The following is an 18,355-nucleotide window of genomic DNA, read 5'->3' as shown; positions in this document are numbered from 1 at the left end:
GGGAAGAGAGCTGTTTGGGAGGGATCAGGGGGTCTGATGTGTCAGGTGGGAGGCTGATCTCTACACTAAAGCTAAAATTAACCCTGCAAGCTCCCTACAAACTACCTAATTAACCCCTTCACTGCTAGCCATAATACACGTGTGATGCGCAGCAGCATTACCAGAAAGCAACACCAAAGTCATATATGTCTGCTATTTCTGAACAAAGGGGATCCCAGAGAAGCATTTACAACCATTTGTGCCTTAATTGCACAAGCTGTTTGTAAATAATTTCAGTGAGAAACCTAAAATTGCGAAAAAAATTCATTTTTTTTTAAATTTGATTGCATTTGGCGGTGAAATGGTGGTATTAAATATACCAAAATGGGTCTAGATCAATACTTTGGGTTGTCTTCTACACTACACTTAAGCTAAAATTAACTCTACAAACTGCCTACATGCTCCCTAATTAACCCCTTCACTGCTGGGTATAAAACATGTGTGGTGCGCACTGGCATTTAGCAGCCTTCTAATTACCAAAAAGCAATGCCAAAGCCATATAAGTCTGCTATTTCTGAACAAAGGGGATCCCAGAGAAGCATTTACAACCATTTATGCCATAATTGCATACGTTGTTTGTAAATAATTTCTGTGAGAAACCTAAAGTTTGTGAAAAAGTGAACAATTTTTTTTTATTTGATCGCATTTGGCGGTGAAATGGTGGCATGAAATATACCAAAATGGGCCTAGATCAATACTTTGGGTTGTCTACTACACTACACTTAAGCTAAAATTAACTCTACAAGCTGCCTACATCCTCCCTAATTAACCCCTTCACTGCTGGGCATAAAACACGTGTGGTGCGCAGTGGCATTTAGCAGCCTTCTAATTACCAAAAAGCAACACCAAAGCCATATAAGTCTGCTATTTCTGAACAAAGGGGACCCCAGAGAAGTATTTACAACCATTTATGCCATAATTGCATAAGTTGTTTGTAAATAATTTCTGTAAGAAACCTAAAGTTTGTGAAAAAGTGAACAAATTTTTTTTTATTTGATCGCATTTGGCAGTGAAATGGTGGCATTAAATATACCAAAATGGGCCTAGATCAATACTTTGGGTTGTCTACTACACTACACTTAAGCTAAAATTAACTCTACAAGCTCCCTACATGCTCCCTAATTAACCCCTTCACTGCTGGGCATAAAACACGTGTGTTGCACAGTGGCATTAGCAGCCTTCTAATTACCAAAAAGCAACGCCCAAGCCATATAAGTCTGCTATTTCTGAACAAAGGGGATCCCAGAGAAGCATTTACAACCATTTATGCCATAATTGCATAAGTTGTTTGTAAATAATTTCTGTAAGAAACCTAAAGTTTGTGAAAAAGTGAACATTTTTTTTAATTTTATCGCATTTGGCGGTGAAATGGTGGCATGAAATATACCAAAATGGGCCTAGATCAATACTTTGGGTTGTCTACTACACTTAAGCTAAAATTAACTCTAAAAGCTGCCTACATTCTCCCTAATTAACCCCTTCAATGCTGGGCATAAAACACGTGTGGTGCGCAGTGTCATTTAGTAGCCTTCTAATTACCAAAAAGCAACGCCAAAGCCATATAAGTCTGCTATTTCTGAACAAAGGGGACCCCAGAGAAGTATTTACAACCATTTATGCCATAATTGCATAAGTTGTTTGTAAATAATTTCTGTAAGAAACCTAAAGTTTGTGAAAAAGTGAACAAATTTTTTTTTATTTGATCGCATTTGGCAGTGAAATGGTGGCATGAAATATACCAAAATGGGCCTAGATCAATACTTTGGGTTGTCTACTACACTACACTTAAGCTAAAATTAACTCTACAAGCTGCCTACATGCTCCCTAATTAACCCCTTCACTGCTGGGCATAAAACATGTGTGGTGCGCAGTGGCAATTAGCAGCCTTCTAATTACCAAAAAGCTACGCCAAAGCCATATAAGTCTGCTATAATGGCATGTCTGGCACACAGTGTTGGGGCAAGGGTCCATCTGACCACTGATACCTGGTCTGCAAAGCATGGTCAGGGCAGGTATATCACCTACACTGCGCACTGTGAAGCGGGCGTAACCCTTACACTACCTGATCGATACAACATCATACCTGATGTTTTAAAGCACATTATTCCAAACAATTTAGGAATGTTAGGGGATGTATGCCCTTTATGGATTAAAACCAGACTCTGCATCAACTATGTAATTTTCCATGTGAGTTTTGCCATGGATCCCCCTCCGGCATGCCACAGTCCAGGTGTTAGTCCACTTGAAACAACTTTTCCATCACTATTGTGGCCAGAAAGAGTCCCTGTGGGTTTTAAAATTTGCCTGCCTATTGAAGTCAATGGCGGTTCGCCCGTTCGCGAACTTTTGCGGAAGTTCGCATTCACCGTTTGCAAACCCAAATTTTTAGGTTTGCGACATTACTATTTACACTTTATTTTATTTTATTGACTTCATCTACAGACTGAAAGTGAAGAATACCAGACTGAAAGTGAAGAATACTAATGTTATCATGTCTGTGGCATTTTCTTTCAACTTTACTGACTTTGAAAAACATACAAAGACACGTTCAGATGGTAAGTGTATACAATTGTCTGGAACAAGACTGGGGATGCAGGATACATCCTATGGGAAACACTTATGTTTCCTCATTTCTTTTAGATGGTATTTCGCAATCCTCTATTTGGAAAGTAATGAATATGACACATAATAAAGATAAACGGATATTTTGAATAGAATCGACTTTTAAAGATCATACATCCAGGTTAGTTTGCACAATGCATGCTATTGGTAAGAATCATAGGTGGAATAATGTGAAACTTGTTCAAAATATTTTGAATGTGTCTCATTTTTCACCATATCCTATTTTTGAAGACATTTATTTAATATACATTCCCCCTACTTTGTGCTAGAGAGGACTCAGATTGTGATCAATCATACAGATGAAGGGATACATTTCATAGTTGACATTTAGGTATATTGGTTTTTGAAGGGACATGAAATATTACATTCAATTATGTCCCTCGTACAATTGAATAATAAGGAATTTTTGAACAAAATAGGATATTAGGCATTATTTTGTCTAATTTTAAATGTTAATATGTATTGGGTACTTGTAAAGTGCGGCTAATCACCCATAAGGGTCTCAAGGCGCTGCTCATTTTATCGACCTTGGAAGGATGAAAGGTTGAGTGGACCTCGCCGGGGATTGAACCTGCAACCCTTGGGTTGCTACAGAGCTCAGCCACAGTGTCTGTGTGTGTATATATATATATATACAGGTAGCCCTCAGTTTACGCCGGGGTTAGGTTCCAGAAGGAATGGTTGTAAATCGAAACTGTTGTAAATTGAAACCCAGTTTATAATGTAAGTCAATGAGAAGTGAGGGAGATAGGTTCCAGGCCCCTCTCAAAATTGTCATAAGTAACACCTAATACATTATTTTTAAAGCTTTGAAATGAAGACTTTAAATGCTAAACAGCATTATAAACCTAATAAAATAATCACACAACACAGACTTCACTTGCATTTTTCTGCAAACAGTTTTTTCTATGCATTCCAATCTGGACTGATTTATAGACAGGAAGATCTTGTTCCTTTGAAATCTGCTCGATAGCTCAGGTCTGGTTAAACTGGTTAATTTCAGCTTGCTTGGCTTTGCTGCAACACAAGCGGACAGTTCCACCTACTGGCTACTTTAATAAATGCACTGCTTCTCAATGCTTTTCAATAGCAGTCACATGACTGGAAAAAAAGGTTGTTATTCTGAAACGGTGTAAATTGAATCGTTGTAAAACGAGGGCCACCTGTATATATATATAGAATACTAGTAGGGAAGGAGGGCACTCACAGGATTTCATACATAAGGTAATCTTTTATTGTAGTTCTAACAAAAGTGCATTGTCGACGTTTCGGCCTTTTCTTAGGCCTTCTTCAAGACAAGTTTCATAATCTAAAAATATGAACAGAAAGAATATGATAAAATACATTACAAACATGTAATATCCAAGTATACACCGAATCGTGACCCTCCACCAAGAAGGACCAAAATAGCCCAAGTGAAACTTAAAAATGCTTCAATTGAAACAAAGAAGTCATGACATTCACCTGCCAGGGGAGACGTGAACAGAAGATAAAAGAAAAATGAAACAGACAAAAGAAAGAAAAGAAAACCAAAAACGAATCAAATTGTAACAAAAAGAATAAGATTGTAGCCAAAAGAAAGAAAAATGACCACATATGGAATTACCATAGTCCACTTGGTACATAAACATCCCAAATTAGTAATGTACTATAAAATACCAATTGGCTAGCATATATCATTGTGCACTGACGTAGGGGTTAACAGCCTTAGCAATAGTTCAATTAATAGACTAAATAATTTAGGGACAGCACGCAACAAACTCAAACTATTACAACTCACCCCACGTTAATCCTATATCTATGCTCATATACAAAGTATAATCAAGACAATCGAAAATTACCATAGTGGGCGCCATCCACGGACCACCTACTCCGTTATCACATCTCTATTAGGAAAAGTAGTCACAGCGGTGAACACCATACCAACAAAGATCCGTCATACAGTGACGGCAATAGTCTAAATAGCAACCACTAACCGCTGAATAACAGACCCCAAGGCAGCCTTATAGTTATCCCCGCAACATCCACAGCAGCTCAAATCATAATCAAACCCAAACACATATCAGTACATTAATTAATCATAGTGGTTAACCTACACGCACGCTGCCGCAATGAGTCTATACAATTAGGAAACCCCAACCTGAGTCATGTGGATACACATATTATCATAGCCGTAAACCTCGGCGAATCCGTGAACCACTCACCCATAAACATAGGTTCGTGTAGCAACCATCACAGTAAGCGTATGAAGTTAAAGAAACACCTCATGGGCCATAGCCCTTCTTACCTGAACTCGTGCGGAACACAGCATCCGCGTTATACTCCTAGAACGACAGAGTCATTAGTGAAAAAACAGCCCCGATATAAGCCCTTAAAAAGGGGCGAGCCCGCCCCCCGCAGAGACCAATCAAATCATGCGCCGCTGATACACCTCAGCTGGTCGCGTAACAGAGCCAAATGCATAGTAAACTTCTCTGCGCGTGCAACAGGTGGCTAACCCTGTTCAATTCATAACCACTGGTGCCGTTCCCCAAACCCTGATCTAAACGGAAGCAGTGTCAAATATAAATAAGTATCAAACCTCAGTGCGCAATTAATGTTGCAAGATCATGTCCCGGCTGTTATAGTCAGAGGGGCCCGGTATCAGTCATATCGAGGGTACCCAAATACCAATACAGTGATGGAACCCAAGGCTGCGTGTGAGTCCTAATTAAAATAACCACAGTAACAGTGTAGGCAAAATACTGAACATACAGCCGCCACGAGTGTGGCATATCCCATCAGACATTAAACCTTACAGTACAAAGACACACTAAGGGACCCCTAGATCACGAAACCGGAGGTCAGACAGCTATGACTTCTTAGTCATATCATAAGGGGAGTTGCGTGGTGGAAAGAAACACCAACCAATCGCAGACACCCATACCCGAAAATGGGGTTAAACCCCCTAACTAGTGATCTGAGTGATCTAAAGGACTAACCTAATATGAGGCTAAACATAGAGTCATAACATGTCTATGTCGTACACCTATCCGTCAAGGGGTCACAAAATCAATCAACTGGTCCGTCAGAGGTAGTATTGGTGCACCCCAAATGGGGACCTTAGGATAGCAGGAAACCACATAGACCCAATACCCACGTAAAGTGTGTCCAAACTTGAAAGACATCCAAGAGGAAGACAAGCAATAGATGAACCAGTGCAAAAATGGGGCTAGACCTGTATGTGGATGGAGTGCTAGGCCACCGGCTACCACTTATATATATATATATATATATATATATATATATATATATATAGATAGATAGATAGATATCCAGTCTGAACCTAGCTTAAATATCAAAACAAACAACACATGTTAGAGCATAGACAGAAGATGACTTTACAATTATTATATTTACAGAATAATTTGTCATGTGTTATGAAATAATATAATTGATTTAAGATTCTAATATTTTTCCTTTTTTTTCTTACAGATTTTAATTTTTGCTGAATTACCAAAAGAATATTGATTTATTGTTAGAATCTAATTATTTTTTCTTAATAAATATCTTTACATACTATATATTTTTTTATTTTTTTAAATACATCATATATATATTACAAGCACATGCCTGATATTACATATAATACAGTTGCACTTTTTTTTGTTTTTAAATATCAACACAGCTCAGGTAGATAATGAGTGTTAAAGTCTTGTATCTTACAAAAGTTAAAATGGAGTTAGATACAGCCATCTAATTTTTGGTTGTGTGATTTAGAGATGTACAAATCATAAAATGTAGGACTTTTAAAAAATGTGTATGGTGAACTTGTTAGATTAAAGTGACAGTGTAGTTTAATTTTATATTCACATTCTAATATCTATCTTTTTTTTTTTTAAGTTTAACATATTCTTAAAATAAATATAGCTTAGTTATTATGATATCATTATTTGCAAGGTAACCTAGGTAGATTAAATGATCTTTAAAAAATACATGATAGCTAAGTTTATTTTCACATTTAGACAGAGCTAGTTATTGTATACCATATTGATGACTTTTCAATCTAGTGGAGTCATTTGAAGGGACAGTTAACTCATAGATATTTCAAAATATAATTTCTCACAATTATCCTCTTTACCTGCTGGAGTGTATAAAATTGTTTACAAGTATTTCCGTTAACCTTAATTTTGAAATTACAATAGTTTATTTTTCCTATGGTATCTCCACCTATTCATAATGTTTTTGGCCTTAAGGCAAAGCTCTGTAAACACAGCCATTATAAGATATTACACTCCCAGTGGGGCATACAATATATATGGTAATACAATGTAAAATTTATTTTGTTGATTGGTTTGCTGATATAAGAAGTATGTATATGTAAACAATGTGATAACGTTAGGAGATCAGATTATATCTACAAGCTAAAAACATTTTATTTTGTTGTGGCTTCAAAATAATAATTCATATTCAAACAGGAACAATTTAATTTCAGACATTATATACTCTGCTGCTGATTAAATAAGGAATTGTAAACACATTAAGTGAACTAAATATTATAGTATACTGTCCCTTTAAGAGTCTGCACTGAATCATTAAAAAGCTCCAACAAAGGAGAGAGATAAGTGGACAGTTTACATACAAGGTCCTCACACAGGTCAAATGTATAATCATATAACAGGATCGAGTATGATAAAATGTGTAATGGGTATTAAAGTAAATATCTATTTTTGGTTTACTGTCCCTTTAAATGTATATAACCTTTCACGGGGTATACACTCATCTATTTAAATATATTATCATATTTAGACATGACTGAATTTTATTTTTTAAATTACCATTGAATATTTAATATTAGAAAAGTGGGTATTATGTCAACTATTTAGTTTTAGTTAATAGCTTGGGATGGCTATTTCATTTGTAGTGAAAGGGAACTGCAACCCAAAGTTAATCTTCCATGTTTCCGACAGAGCAGATTTGAATCTAAAATAAAATTTGACTTTAATAATCACATATGGTTCATTCTCATGTTATCCTAAGTTTGCAAAAACTATATGCATAGGCTTATAATCAGCAAAGCATTAGTGGGGGATATCTGCTTTAGTGATGTCGCGAACCTAAAATTTTCGGTTCGCGAACGGCGGACTCGAACTTCCGGTATTGTTTGCGAACCCGCAAACCACGCGAACCGCCATTGAATTCAATAGGCAGGCGAACTTTAAAACCTACAAGGACTCTTTCTGGCCACAATAGTGATGGAAAAGTTGTTTCAAGGGTACTAACACCTGGACTGTCGCATGCTGGAGGGGGATCCCTGGCAAAACTCCCATGGAAAATTACATAGTTTATGCAGAGTCTGCTTTCAAGCCATAATGGGCCTAAATCAACTAACATTCCCAAAGTGGCTGTCTCAAAACATCCCGGACAGAAGATAGATTGATAGATAGGATAGACAGATATACATAGATTAATAGTTAGATAGAATCGATAGAAGAGAAATAGATAGATTTGTTAGATATATAATTAACCTAATAAAGACTAATAATTAAACATGCGTTCTTGGACCCAACTAGGTTGTGTTAAGTAGTACTGTTCTTCGCACTTTCAGCCCTGTAACTCCCCCTATTGGTGGAGGTCTATATGGCGGTTATGATTACCCTGACAAAGTATAACAACAAGACACGTGGTCTGGGACCCATGGTAATTTTGTTGTGTTAAGTAAAACTTTTCTTATCACTTGAATCCCTCTTACCCCCCCTTTTGTTGAAGCTCTATATGGCCTGCATGATTAGCCTGACAAAGTATAATAGTAAAACATCTGGTCGTGGACCCATGGTAATTAGGTTGTGTTTAAGTAGTACTATTCTTATAACTGTAATCCCTGTTACTCCCCCTATCAAGGGAGGTCTATATGGTCTGCATGATTACCCTGACAGACAAAGTATAACATCAAGACACACGGTGTTGGACCCATGATAACTAGCTTGTGTTAATAATTAGTACTTTTCTTAGCACTTTAATCCCTGTCCCCCCCCCCCCCATCGGGGGTGTTCTATATGGCCTGCCTGATTACCCTGAAAAAATATAATAATAAGACATGCGGTCTGGTACCCATTTTAACTAGGTTGTGTTTTAAGTACTACCATTCTTAGCACTTTAATCTCTGTAACTCCCCCTATTTGGTGAGGTCTGTACGGCCTGGATGATTACCCATACAAAATATAATAATAAGAAATCTGCTCTTGTTCTGCGACCCATGGTAACTATGTTGTGTTAATTAGTAATGTCCTTCGCATTTTAATAGCTCGGTGGAGGTCTATGTGGCCTGCATGATTACCCTTACAAAATATAATAACCAAACATATGCTCTGTGACCCATGGTAAGTAGGTTGTGTTAAGTAGTACTGTTCTTTGCAGTTTAATACCTGTTACAACACCAAATGGTGGCAGGTCTATCTGGCCTTCATGATTAGTTGCACTCAAACCCAAAAAAAAGCCGAGTGGTCTTAGACTAACACCCATGGCTAACTCGGTTGTTTCAATTAGTACTATTCTTAGCACTTTCATCCCTGTTACGGGTGGTCTACATGGCCATCATGATTAGCCAAACAAAATACTACAATCCAACCTTTGCTCAGTCTTCATAGGCCCTTCATTGTCTGTATTTTGATAGTACAGTTCTTATTATTTTTATAGCTGATACAACACTGAATGGTGGCAGCTCTATATGGCCTGCATGATTAGCCGCACCCAATACAAAAATAAATCCAAGCAGTCTTGGATTAACACCCATGGCTAACTCTGTTGTTTCAAGTAGTACTATTCTTAGCACTTTCATCTCATCATCCCTGTTACTTCCAGGACTCTCAGTGGTGGTCTACATGGCCATCATGATTAGCCTAACCAAATACTACAATCCAACCTTGGCTCAGTCTTCATAAGGCCCTTCATTGGCTGTATTTTGGTAGTACTGTTCTTATTAGTTTAATACCTGATACAACACCGAATGGTGGCTCTATATGGCCTGCATGAATAGCCGCACCCAAAGCCAAAAAAAAGCCAAGCGGTCTTGCACTAACACCCATGGCTAACTCTGTTGTTTCAAGTTCTACTATTCTTAGCTCTTTCATCTCATCCATGTTACTTCCAGGACTCTCAGTGGTGGTGGTCTACATGGCCATCATGATTACCCTCACCAAAATATAACAACAATACGAGCGTGCAGGGAACCATGGTAAGCTTACTTCCTTTTGCAAAATCGAGTATAACAGTTGCAGGCAGAGGTTCTGACCCTGCATTATGGCTGCACCTCTCCCTAAAAGAGGCAAGCGTTACAGAGTCTGTGGGCATGTATGCAAAGAGCTGGCCTGCCTAAAAAGAGGAGCAAGGCTGTACAGGTTGTTCTCCTTCAGCCGTTTTATACGCTGTCCCACGGCCACGACCCTCAACAACCATAACAGAATGAAACACCACATATGCCATCCTTTTGAACAACAGAGTACAGGTATGGCATTGATTTTAGTTACACGGCGATAATTATTATGAACCGTGAAATTTAAAACAAAAACATGATTGGACACCAAGTACAGTACAGCACGTTCTCCTTCGGCCTTTTTAGAATAGTGTTCCGGACCCCCAACAAAAACAACAGCAGGAAAGAGGACATATGGCATCCTTTTGAACAATAGATGACAGGTAAGGCATAGATTTTACAAAGCCATAGATAATTTTTTGCAACTGTGAAATAAAAAAAAACATTGATTGGACACCCAGCACACTTCTTTATCCTTAGGCCTTTTTATAAGAGGCTCCCGGAGCCTCAACTGAATCAACAGCTTGAAAGAGGACATATGGCATCCTTGTGAACAATTGATTACAGTTAAGGCATTGATTTTAGAATCCCAGAGATCATTTATATGACCCGTGAAATAGAAAAAAACATTGATTGGACACCCAGTACACTTCTTTATCCTTAGGCCTTTTTATAAGAGGCTCCCGGAGCATCAACAGAAAAAACATTATGAAAGAGGACATATGTCATCCTTTTGAATAATAGATTACAGGAAATGCATTGATTTTAGAATCCCAGAGATCATTAGTTGCAACCGGGAAATAGAAAAAAACATTGATTAGACACCCAGTACACTTATTTATCCTCAGGCCTTTTTAATAAGAGGGTCCCGGAGCCTCAACCAAAACAACAGCATGAAAGAGGACATATGTCATCCTTTTGAATAATAGATTACAGGAAAGGCATTGATTTCAGAATCCCAGAGATCATTTATATGACCCGGGAAATAGAAAAAAACATTGATTAGACACCCAGTACACTTATTTATCCTCAGGCCTTTTTAATAAGAGGGTCCCGGAGCCTCAACCGAAACAACAGCATGAAAGAGGACATATGTCATCCTTTTGAATAATAGATTACAGGAAAGGAATTGATTTTAGAAACCCAGAGATCATTAGTTTCAACCGGGAAATAGAAAAAAACATTGATTAGACACCCAGTACACTTATTTATTCTTAGGCCTTTTTAATAAGAGGGTTCCGGAGCCTCAACCGAAACAACAGCATGAAAGAGGACATATGTCATCCTTTTGAATAATAGATTACAGGAAAGGCATTGATTTTAGAATCCCAGAGATCATTTATATGACCCAGGAAATAGAAAAAAACATTGATTAGACACCCAGTACACTTATTTATCCTCAGGCCTTTTTAATAAGAGGGTCCCGGAGCCTCAACCGAAACAACAGCATGAAAGAGGACATATGTCATCCTTTTGAATAATAGATTAAAGGAAAGGCATTGATTTTAGAATCCCAGAGATCATTTATATGACCCGGGAAATAGAAAAAAACATTGATTAGACACCCAGTACACTTATTTATCCTCAGGCCTTTTTAATAAGAGGGTCCCGAAGCCTCAACCGAAACAACAGCATGAAAGAGGACATATGTCATTCTTTTGAATAATAGATTACAGGAAAGGCATTGATTTTAGAATCCCAGAGATCATTTATATGACCCGGGAAATAGAAAAAAACATTGATTAGACACCCAGTACACTTATTTATCCTCAGGCCTTTTTAATAAGAGGGTCCCGGAGCCTCAACCGAAACAGCAGCATGAAAGAGGACATATATCATCCTTTTGAATAATAGATTACAGGAAAGGCATTGATTTTAGAATCCCAGAGATCATTTCTATGACCCGGGAAATAGAAAAAAACATTGATTAGACACCCAGTACACTTATTTATTCTTAGGCCTTTTTAATAAGAGTGTCCCGGAGCCTCAACCGAAACAACAGCATGAAAGAGGACATATGTCATCCTTTTGAATAATAGATTACAGGAAAGGCATTGATTTTAAAATCCCAGAGATCATTTATATGACCCGGGAAATAGAAAAAAACATTGATTAGACACCCAGTACACTTATTTATCCTCAGGCCTTTTTAATAAGAGGGTCCCGGAGCCTCAACCGAAACAACAGCATGAAAGAGGACATATGTCATCCTTTTGAATAATAGATTACAGGAAAGGCATTGATTTTAGAATCCCAGAGATCATTTATTTGACCCGGGAAATAGAAAAAAAACATTGATTAGACACCCAGTACACTTATTTATCCTCAGGCCTTTTTAATAAGAGGGTCCCGGAGCCTCAACCGAAACAACAGCATGAAAGAGGACATATGTCATCCTTTTGAATAATAGATTACAGAAAAGGCATTGATTTTAGAAACCTAGAGATCATTAGTTTCAACCGGGAAATAGAAAAAAAACATTGATTAGACACCCAGTACACTTATTTATCCTCAGGCCTTTTTAATAAGAGGGTCCCGGAGCCTCAACCGAAACAACAGCATGAAAGAGGACATATGTCATCCTTTTGAATAATACATTACAGGAAAGGCATTGATTTTAGAATCCCAGAGATCATTTATATGACCCGGGAAATAGAAAAAAAACATTGATTAGACACCCAGTACACTTATTTATCCTCAGGCCTTTTTAATAAGAGGGTCCCGGAGCCTCAACCAAACAACAGCATGAAAGAGGACATATGTCATCCTTTTGAATAATAGATTACAGGAAAGGCATTGATTTTAGAAACCCAGAGATCATTAGTTTCAACCGGGAAATAGAAAAAAACATTGATTAGACACCCAGTACACTTATTTATTCTTAGGCCTTTTTAATAAGAGGGTCCCGGAGCCTCAACCGAAACAACAGCATGAAAGAGGACATATGTCATCCTTTTGAATAATAGATTACAGGAAAAACATTGATTTTAGAATCCCAGAGATCATTTATATGACCCGGGAAATAGAAAAAAACATTGATTAGACACCAAGTACACTTATTTATCCTCAGGCCTTTTTAATAAGAGGGTCCCGGAGCCTCAACCGAAACAACAGCATGAAAGAGGACATATGTCATCCTTTTGAATAATAGATTACAGGAAAGGCATTGATTTTAGAAACCCAGAGATCATTAGCTTCAACCGGGAAATAGAAAAAAACATTGATTAGACACCCAGTACACTTATTTATCCTCAGGCCTTTTTAATAAGAGGGTCCCGGAGCCTCAACCGAAACAACAGCATGAAAGAGGACATATGTCATCCTTTTGAATAATAGATTACAAGAAAGGCATTGATTTTAGAAACCCACAGATCATTATTTGCAACCGGGAAATAGAAAAAAACATTGATTAGACACCCAGTACACTTATTTATCCTCAGGCCTTTTTAATAAGAGGGTCCCGGAGCCTCAACCGAAACAACAGCATGAAAGAGGACATATGTCATCCTTTTGAATAATAGATTACAGGAAAGGCATTGATTTTAGAAACCCACAGATCATTATTTGCAACCGGGAAATAGAAAAAAACATTGTTTAGACACCCAGTACACTTATTTATCCTTAGGCCTTTTTAATAAGAGGGTCCCGGAGCCTCAACCGAAACAACAGCATGAAAGAGGACATATGTCATCCTTTTGAATAATAGATTACAAGAAAGGCATTGATTTTAGAAACCCACAGATCATTATTTGCAACCGGGAAATAGAAAAAAACATTGATTAGACACCCAGTACAGTTATTTATCCTCAGGCCTTTTTAATAAGAGGGTCCCGGAGCCTCAACCAAAACAACAGCATTTAAGAGGACATATGTCATCCTTTTGAATAATAGATTACAGGAAAGGCATTGATTTTAGAAACACAGAGATAATTAGTTGCAACCGGAAAATCTAAAAAAACACCCAGTACACTTCTTTATCCATAGGCCTTTTTAGCAGAGGCTCCAGGACCCTCAATAAAAACAAGAGCAGGGAGGTGGGCATAGGAGTACAATGGAGTGTGACAATAATTATCTGAAGGGGAAGATTGCGGAGTTGTGGCATTTTAATTTTGTTATCGTGGGAAGTACTTACAATGACCTTGCTCTGGTGAATCCATATTGCAAATGTGTTTTTTAAGGCACTGTTTGTCTATTTTTTGAATATCAGCATTTGGTAATTGAAGCTCATCTTAAGGCTGGTGAGAACCGACCTTTCTCCTGGCTGTTTGTAAATGTTGTGGCTCTGGACAAACATGCGAATAAGGGGCCATCAGCCATATTCTGCACGCAACCCCTTTGATGATTGACGATAAACATGTGTCACCTGCAATCAGAGCCCGTTACTTCTGTCTAAATCATCTTTCTGGTATGGACAGGCCACTGTTTCCCACAGCAAGTCCGAAGCTTGAACTACAAGATTGTCTTGAGTATGTTAGGAAACCAAAGTTTATTTAATTCTGTACTATCACCACAAAAGCTGAACTTCTTGAACCAAGAAAATTCAAGCAATTTCATGTGCTTATGGATGACAAGGACGTCCTGTCCTGTGGTGCACAGAGATGGAGAGGATTTTGGGCCTCCCTGTACACTACCCAGATGTCTCCAACATCACCAGAAACACAAGACAGCGACTCTTGGGAAGTTCCTGGAGTGTTCCGGTAGCCATCTCTTTGCGCCCTGAAAGGAATACTTTATCAGTGTTTTTGTATACATCCGACAACAGCTTCGGAGACTGTGGTGACACACATGTTATTTACTGTTGTTCCAGCTATGGCAATATCAATTGGCATTAAAAAGGTAAGATTTGGGGGGCGGAGCCTATAGCTGTTGCGGTAGGACGTGTGTTTGAGGAGCTCCAGGTCTTACAATTTACTTTGGAGTTAGTTTTCAACCTTAATTTAATTTTCTTTTTGGGATTCATAGTCACACTTTCTGGGGCTATCCAAGAGGAGCCTGGAGATACCTTACTCATATCGGCTTACCTCAGCTGACTGCGTTACAGCTAGCCACGACACTGAGAGGCCTCTCTAGCCTGATAGTGCTGTCAAAGCTGCCGCCAATATACCTCCCCAGGACCCTGGGTTATCAAACCAGTTCTATAGTAACTGGACAACTCGTTAATCACAACTATTGACAAAGAGAACGAAAAGCACTAGTCACCCCTTATATTAACGGGTACGGAGACCTGTATTTTGCCTTTCCAATATGGCGCCAGACACCAAACTAATCCTGAATGAAAAAAAAAAGGTAAGATTTGGAGACTAGTGACACACATTTTATGCACGCTGTGGCAATTGCAATTTGCATTAAAAAGAATCTGCTAACAACCACTACCTAGGACCACACCTGACTCCTGAAGTCATGCTTCAGTTATTAACTCAAGTTAAATTATTTTTTTTTTTTTTATTATGCTCAGCAGATTCAAAACATACCATTCTTCTAGTCATATCACACGACATGTCAAAATGCTGCATGGAAAATGGCAGTGTGCAAAGTCATAATCTTAGTGAACCTATAAGTGCATTACATTTTCTAAAATAAACAAAAATACAGAGAAAAAAAAAAAAAAGGAAAGAGGACATATGGCATCCTTTTGAACAATAGATTACATTTAAGGCATTGATTTGAGAAACCCAGAGATAATTTGTTGCAACCGTGAAATCTAAAAAAACCTTGATTAGACACCCAGTACACTTATTTATCCTTAGGCCTTATTAGCAGAGGCTCCAGGACCCTCAACAAAACCAGCAGCAGGAAAGAGGACATATGGCATCCTTTGAAAAATAGATTTCTGGAAAGGCATTGATTTTAGAAACCCGGGGATAATTTGTTTCAACCGGGAAATCTAAAAAAACATTGATTACATTGATTAGACACCCAGTACACATATTTATCCTTAGGCCTTTTTAGCAGAGGCTCCAGGACCCTCAACAGAAACAACAGCATGAAAGAGGACATATGGCATCCTTGTGAATAATAGATTACAGGAAAGGCATTGATTTTAAAAACCCGGGGATAATTTGTTGCAACGGTGAAATCTAAAAAAACATTGATTGGACACCCAGTACACTTCTTTATCCTTAGGCCTTTTTATCAGAGGCTCCCGGAGCCTCAACAGAAACAACAGCATGAAAGAGGACATATGGCATCCTTGTGAATAATAGATTACAGGAAAGGCATTCATTTTAGAAACCCGGGGATAATTTGTTGCAACCGTGAAATCTAAAAAAAGATTGATTAGACACCCAGTACACTTATTTATCCTTAGGCCTTTTTAGCAGAGGCTCCAGGACCCTCAACAGAAACAACAGCATGAAAGAGGGCATATGGCATCCTAGTTAACAACTGATTACAGTTAAGGCATTGATTTTAGAATCCCAGAGATCATTTATATGAACCGGGAAATCTAAAAAAACATTGATTGGACACCCAGTACACTTCTTTATCCTTAGGCCTTTTTATCAGAGGCTCCTGGAGCCTCAACAGAAAAAACAGCATGAAAGAGGACATATGGCATCCTTGTGAATAATAGATTACAGGAAAGGCATTGATTTTAGAAACCCGAGGATAATTTGTTGCAACCGTGAAATCTAAAAAAAGATTGATTAGACACCCAGTACACTTATTTATCCTTAGGCCTTTTTAGCAGAGGCTCCAGGACCCTCAACAGAAACAACAGCATGAAAGAGGACATATGGCATCCTTGTGAATAATCGATTACAGGAAAGGCATTGATTTTAGAAACCCGGGGATAATTTGTTGCAACCGTGAAATCTAAAAAAACATTGATTGGACACCCAGTACACTTATTTATCCTTAGACATTTTTATCAGAGGCTCCTGGAGCCTCAACAGAAACAACAGCATGAAAGAGGACATATGGCATCCTTGTGAATAATAGATTACAGGAAAGGCATTGATTTTAGAAACCCGGGTATAATTTGCTGCAACCGTGAAATCTAAAAAAAGATTGATTAGACACCCAGTACACTTATTTATCCTTAGGCCTTTTTAGCAGAGGCTCCAGGACCCTCAACAGAAACAACAGCATGAAAGAGGACATATGGCATCCATTTGAAAATTAGATTACAGGAAAGGCATTGATTTTAGAAACACAGAGATCATTAGTTGCAACTGTGAAATCTAAAAAAACATAGATTATACACCCAGTACACTTCTTTATCCTTAGGCCTTTTTATAAGAGGCTCCCGGAGCCTCAACAGAAGCAACAGCGTGAAAGAGGACATATGGCATCCTTGTGAATAATAGATTACAGGAAAGGCATTGATTTTAGAAACCCGGGGATAATTTTTTGCAACCGTGAAATCTAAAAAAAGATTGATTAGACACCCAGTACACTTATTTATCCTTAGGCCTTTTTAGCAGAGGCTCCAGGACCCTCCACAAAACCAGCAGCATGAAAGAGGACATATGGCATCCTTTTGAAAATTAGATTACAGGAAAGGCATTGATTTTAGAAACACAGAGATCATTAGTCGCAACAATGAAATCTAAAAAATTTTAGATTATACACCCAGTACACTTCTTTATCCTTAGGCCTTTTTATAAGAGGCTCCCGGAGCCTCAACAGAAACAACAGCATGAAAGAGGACATATGGCATCCTTGTGAATAATCGATTACAGGAAAGGCATTGATTTTAGAAACCCGGGGATAATTTGTTGCAACCGTGAAATCTAAAAAATGATTGATTAGACACCCAGTACACTTATTTATCCTTAGGCCTTTTTTTAGCAGAGGCTCCAGGACCCTCAACAAAACCAGCAGCAGGAAAGAGGACATATGGCATCCTTTTGAAAATTAGATTACAGGAAAGGCATTGATTTTAGAAACCCAGAGATAATTTGTTGCAACCGGGAATTTGAATCAAACAAATGATTCGATGGACACCCAGTACAATTCTTTCTCCTTCGGCCATTTTATAAGAGGGTCCAGGACCCTCAAAAAAAACACCAGCAGGAAAGAGGACATATGGAATCCTTTTGAACAATAGAGTACAGGTACAGCATTGATTTTACAAACACAGAGATAATTTTGGTCAAATGTGAAATAGAAAAAAAAATTGAGTGGACACCCAGTACACCTCTTTCTCCTTAGGCCTTTTTATAAGAGGGTCCAGGACCCTCCAACAAAATACCAGCAGGAAAGAGAACATATGGCATCCTTTTGAACAATAGAGTACTGGTACGGCATTGATTTTAGAAACCCACAGATAATTGTTTGTAAAAGTGAAATAGCCGCAAAAACCATGCTTGGACTCCCACTCCAGGTCGTTCTCCTTCAGATTTTTTATAAGAGGGTCCAGCACCCTCAACAGAAACAACTGCAGGAAACACCACCACATAT

Source organism: Bombina bombina, chromosome 6, assembly GCF_027579735.1.
Source record: "Bombina bombina isolate aBomBom1 chromosome 6, aBomBom1.pri, whole genome shotgun sequence".
Taxonomy (NCBI): Eukaryota; Metazoa; Chordata; class Amphibia; order Anura; family Bombinatoridae; genus Bombina; species Bombina bombina.
Note: the sequence above shows the minus strand (reverse complement) of the source record.